Raw genomic sequence first — 6,009 nt, forward strand, 5'->3', positions numbered from 1 at the left:
TCATCCTCCGACAAAGTGTTGATGAGTCCACAATAGATCTTTGGTCAGTACAAAGTGTTCAATTCCTATGTTAGCCCCAGGAAGAATCACTTTAACCAGCCATCTCAAAATGCAAGTGAATTGGTATACTCCTTTATTAATGATTTTTATACATTGTCCTATTCCTGTGGTTATGACATGATGAAAGATATGTATATTTGAGATAAAGTAGTGTTCAGTGTCCTCAATGACAAAATCTCTAACAGCTTTGCAGTTCATATACAACATTTGAATAAGTGGTCCACTAAACCAGGCAGGCTGAGCAAACATCGTAAAAATGGACTGTGAGTTGGGGAGTAACTCTGATGCTCACTCTGAATCTGTTAGTTGGCTAGGCCAAAATATATCACCTAGTCCATCAAAATGCCTACCACTTTTGCAGAAAAGATGGAAAGAATCATTTTGAGATTATGTCACTGAGGTGCAAGTCAGCAACGTAAACATGAATGCTCAGCTATGGCAATCAAAGCTTTTACTGTAGCAGAATTTTCAACCATTCTGTAAATCAAGATCGCTTCCGACAGGCTAATTGACAAGATTGGTTCGTGAATAGTGGAGATCCAACAAATTGATCAGGAGGAAGAAGAAAACAGGGAAATTAGAGTTTCTCAATCAAATGGAAATCATTGAGGGCTTTGCTGGTCAGGTAGCATTTATTTCTTATCCCTGATTCACTAGCAGGCAGTGAAGAGTCAACCATATTATGGTGGGTATGAAGACACATGTAGGCCAGACGAGGCAAAGTTGGCAGATTTCCTTCCCAAAAGGGTATCGGTGAACCAGATGTGTTTTTGGAACAATCAGTAATGGTCACATGACTGCCATTATGCTAATTTTTATTCCAGATTTTAATTGAATTCAAATGTCACCATCTGCTTTGGTGGGATTCAAATGCACATCTCCAGAACATCAGTCTGGTTTTCTAGATTGCTATTCAAATGACATTACCATTATGTCACCATCTGCGTGCTCCCCCCAGCCCATACATCCAAGAAGATGGGTGGTGCAATGGTAATGTCACTGAACTGGTAACTGTGAGCACCTCATTCATGGTCTAGAAGCATGGGTTTAAATGCTACCACAGCAGCTGATTCAACAGATAGTTCTGGAATTGAAAGCTAATCTCACTAATGACAGTTGTGAAACGACTGCCAGTTGTTGTAAAAGCTCATCTGGTCCAAGTTACATGTTAACAATTTGAGTTCAAAATGTATCAGTTTATGAGCAATTATTATATACTGGTTGACACTATAAATGGCTGACACTGTATGTCTTCAAACATTAGATATGATGGTCCAGAGTCTGAGGCAATGTACTTCAGTTAAAGGTTGTTTTATAGCAACACTTACCCGCAATTGCAATGTTGTTAATAAGCCTACTTATATCTTGATTTGGAGATATCCAGTGTTGGTCTGGGTTGAACAAATTTAAAAATCACACAACACCAGGTAATAGTTCCAAATAAACCTGTTAGACTATAACCTGCTGTTGTGTGATTTTCTAACTATTTATATCTTGCAGGATTAGCAGGTATTGACAGACAACTATCCAATTTTAATATACAGTTCTGAAGAAGGGTCACTGGACCAAAACGGTATTGCCAGATCTGGTGAGTTTCTCCAGCAATTTCTGTTTTTGTTTTAGATTTACTGCATCTCGGTTCTTTGTTTTATATTATTGTATACAACTAAATCTTCTCTAGGTGGTATAAGATACTCCATACAAAGATGATGATTATATCTCATTTGTAAGGAATTGCCTCAGTCTGTCCAGGAACATGAGCTTTCATAGCAAGAAGATTATATGACATTTTGCTCAGATTTGCCACAACGCTTCCAAACAACATAAGCTTCATATTAAGAATATTGGACGATTTGTCAAAATATGCTTTAGCTAACCCAAAGGTTTGATCAACATCATGATGCATTTCACCTCATCCTAGTTAAAGAGGATGCATCTATTCTTTAGAAGATCATAGGCAAGTAAACACCCAGTATTTGAACCTTGAACATACCACAATCTACTCAGTTGCAGCACATGAAAAAGAAAACCAAGCAGTGCCTTACTCTCTAGACAATGATGCACTATATCAAAATCCCTCTGGTTTTCTTCCAAAGCAGAATGAGCAGAATTCTCTATCTACTGTGATAGTGATGTACGTTTATGTGATTAACTGTACTAAAGAATCACTACATACAGCTTCTGAAGATGATGATGGAATACCCGAACTGTACAAAGCAGTCACAATGACCTTCCATCAGTCAGCAGACAGATTAAACTCAATGAGATCTCAGATAATATAGGATCACAGAGCACAAAAAGTTCTGTACATGCAAGATGGACCCTCAGCAAGGCTGGAACAGAAGAATGATACTCGACTTTTCCAAGATTTTTTGACATCATCTAATAATCTAGGGAAACTGTCAGAAATCTCATATTGCATTTTATCTAGAATGCTCAGCAGGAATCACAGAAATTGTCCTGACAGTTCTAATGCACATTCTACAGTGCAGAGAACAGTGTGAAGATATTCACCCATAATTCGCTGTACAAAGCTTTTGAAGATTTCAACCACTACTGTGCATTATCTCAGATGCTTCACATATTTCTTCATCCTAAACACAAGAATGTAATACAAGAAGTTCCAAATATCATTATTCTGACCAGGAAGCAGAAAAGTGATGCCTGTGAACTCTTATTCAATGACAAAACTTCAACACTAATCTGTGTTTGGTGCCCAATTATCTTTTCAATAGAAGATAACATGAAAAGTACTACAAGATGAGACCAATCAAAGTTTTGCCAAGACACAGTGGGTATTCTCTCCATAAGCACCCACTGGTCTGGATCCTGATGCTACTACCCAGAGACAATCAGCCCTTTCAATACCATAAAGTCTGGGATAATGTTACTAAGTTTAGTCCACCCACTTCAGCTGCTGAGTGGAAAATTCAAGAACAGATCACAGACCCACGGCCTTCTATCCTACTTTGAACAACAAAATCACAATTGAATCTGTAAATCAGACTGAGGGGAGTGTTAGAACCCTCGCTTCTTTTTCAATATTTTTAGTATTATTCTTTTATCAATTTTAAATTGTGAGCTGGAAATGACTTGTGGACTTTGGGACAGCCTGTCATAACAGGAAAAGAACAGATCAAGCAAGCATTTGTTTGTGAGGTCAGGCTAGGCTGCTTCTTGATTAGAGGAGTTCTGACAGGCACAGCAACCCTGAGAAGAGCATTGTGTTAGATATCAGAAATTGACTATTAGTAAGGTCAGTACCTAAGAATTGGTTCCAGCAAGTCTGAACAGAACCTATTTTCAAGCAGATGGCAATCGTTGAATGATGACTAAGGTCTGAGGAAGAGTCGATCAGTCTGTCAGGGTGGAACCAGAATTTAAGTTTTTTTTAATTATGTTTTCTGGGAGATAGTGAGACAGCATGAAAATTTGAAAGCTCCCTTCTTAATCTGCTACACCAGCTTCCAGAAGCCTGAAGAGTAAAAACCTGAGTTAGAATTACTGCTTCTATCTGAATGAACTGGGAAGGTAACCCTGATCAATGTTTCAGAAAAGCAACTAAGGAGTCCACATGTGTGCCTGTGAATAATGCGTTGTGAAAGCTACTTAAGTAAACTGGCCAATTTTGTTTCATTTTATTTGTCCCTTAATTGTGTTTGTTTTTCTGTCTTGTCTTTGTATGAATCGGGACTGAACACAAATGTTTCGGGTATGAAGCATAGCCCTCAGCTTTCCTTGTTGTTTAATTGTTCTTTTGCTAAAGCAATTGTGTAGTTAATAAATTGTGAAGTATTTTGTTTGAGATACAAAACCAATGTCTGGAATTAGCTGTTCATAAAGTCTGGGATTCATTACTCAAACGTCTGGTTAGGAACCACTTGAGTAATTAATGCAGGTTTAATTTAACTATGTTGTGAATACAGAGGTAGAAAGACTGATTTGGTTCATCTCTAGATTACAGTGGTGCTGGAAAAGCACAGCAGTTCAGGCAGCATCTGAGGAGCAGGAAAATCGACGTTTCGAGCAAAAGCCCTTCATCAGGAATAGAGGCAGAGTGCCTGAAGGGTGGAGAGATAAATGAGAGGAGGGAGAAAGTAGCTTGGAGTACAATAGGTGAGCGGGGTTGGGGATGAAGGTGATAGGTTGGGGAGGAGGGTGGGGGAAGTTAGCAAAGAGTACAATGGGTGGATGGGGGTGGGATGACGGTGATAGGTCAGAGAGGAGGAGGGTGGAGTGGATAGGTGGAAAGGAAGATAGGCAGGTAGGACAAGTCATGGGGACAGTGCTGAGCTGGAAGTTTGGAACTGGGGTGAGCTGGGTGAAGGGGAAATGAGGAAACTGGTGAAGTCCACATTGATGCCCTGGGGTTGAAGTGTTCCAAGGCAGAAGATGAGGCGTTCTTCCTCCAGACGTTGGGTGGTGAGGGAGCGGCGGTGAAGGAGGCCCAGGACCTACATGTCCTCAGCTGAATGGGAGGGGGAGTTGAAATGTTGGGCCACAGGGCGGTGTGGTTGATTGGTGTGGGTGTCCCAGTGATGTTCCCTAAAGCGCTCTGCTAGGAGGCGTCCAGTCTCCCCAATGTAGAGGAGACCGCATCGGGAGCATTGGATACAATAAATGATATTGGTGGATGTGCAGGTAAAACTTTGATTGATGTGGAAGTCTTCTTTAAGGCCTTGGATGGAGGTGAGGGAGGAGGTGTGGGCGCAGGCTTTGCAATTCCTGCGGTGGCAGGGGAAGGTAAGTTGTTGGGGGGCATGGACCTGACCAGGTAGTCACGGAAATCTGTTTTAACATGAGAGGAATGGTGGAGTTTAAGATTCTGTCAGTTAAGTATATCAATCAATAATTTTAAACAAATATTTTCAGATTGTTATGTTGGAAACTGAAAACATGCTTGCGGGAGATGTAGAAATAAAGTTTAAAGCATTTCCAGATGAGTCTCTGATATAACCTTGATGTAGCCAAAGCTAAAGCTAAATCCAAGACCTTGAAAGCAAAGAAGGCCAGTTTGAAGGGAGTTCATAATCATAGGCAGAACAAAATTAGGACAGCACCTACCTCAGGCTTAAAGATACTCAGACTGAGATCGCAATCTAAGTTTTCCAGAAAGGGTGCGCCCAGTAGGAACAAACTGGACCATTATTTTTCATAAAGTTCCCTCTGGCCACTCAGTTTGCGACACCACCTCACCGCTCCACCCCAATCCCGAACCATAACCCTTTACCTACACCACCTCACCGCTCCACCCCAATCCCGAACCATAACCCTTTACCTACAACTCCCCTTACCCCCACCTCCATTCCTGAAGAAGGGTTATACCCAAAAACTTCGACTTCTGCACCTCCTGATGCTGCCTGGCTTGCTGTGTTCTTTCAGTCTCTGCCTCCCTACTTTGGATTCCAGCATGTGCAGTTCTTTTTGTCTCTAACAAAGAAGATTAAGGACAAAAATACTTCGGATTTCTTCGTTGACATCAAGGTGAACAAATACAAAATCAAACAGGCTGTTAAGAAATTATATGAAATTAATGTAGCTAAAGTTAACAACCATCAGGCTTGATGGTGAAAGGGAAGCATATGTCTGACTGGGTACAGATCACAATGTATTTGATGTTGCTAATAAGTTTGGCATCATCTAAATTGGTTTCACAAAGAACTGCATGAATGTGTCAATAAATGTTTAACAATTAAAAACAAACCATTAATAGCCAGTGGGCAGATACAAAAGTATTTAAAAACATAATTATGTTTTGCCCTTTATTGTACCAACATTCTGATCTTACTCTCATCAAAGCTGAAATGCTTTTCCATGCTTTCTTACCCTCAGTGCCTCTGAGGTTTTTTGCAACACTCTGCTAGGCTGTTTTTCAAGTTCCAAATCATCTCACACACTCATTGATGCCAATCCAGATTAAACTTCATTGACAACACAGAGTCATAGAAA

The 6,009-nt window shown here is 40.3% G+C and overlaps 1 pseudogene; it reads left to right on the top strand.

The window, feature by feature from the left end:
• The first annotated feature begins 316 nt into the window (after positions 1–316).
• LOC140480205 (large ribosomal subunit protein uL23 pseudogene) lies at positions 317–5,704 on the top strand (annotated as a pseudogene).
• The last annotated feature ends 305 nt before the right edge of the window (positions 5,705–6,009 follow it).

Source organism: Chiloscyllium punctatum, chromosome 8, assembly GCF_047496795.1.
Source record: "Chiloscyllium punctatum isolate Juve2018m chromosome 8, sChiPun1.3, whole genome shotgun sequence".
Classification (NCBI taxonomy): Eukaryota; Metazoa; Chordata; class Chondrichthyes; order Orectolobiformes; family Hemiscylliidae; genus Chiloscyllium; species Chiloscyllium punctatum.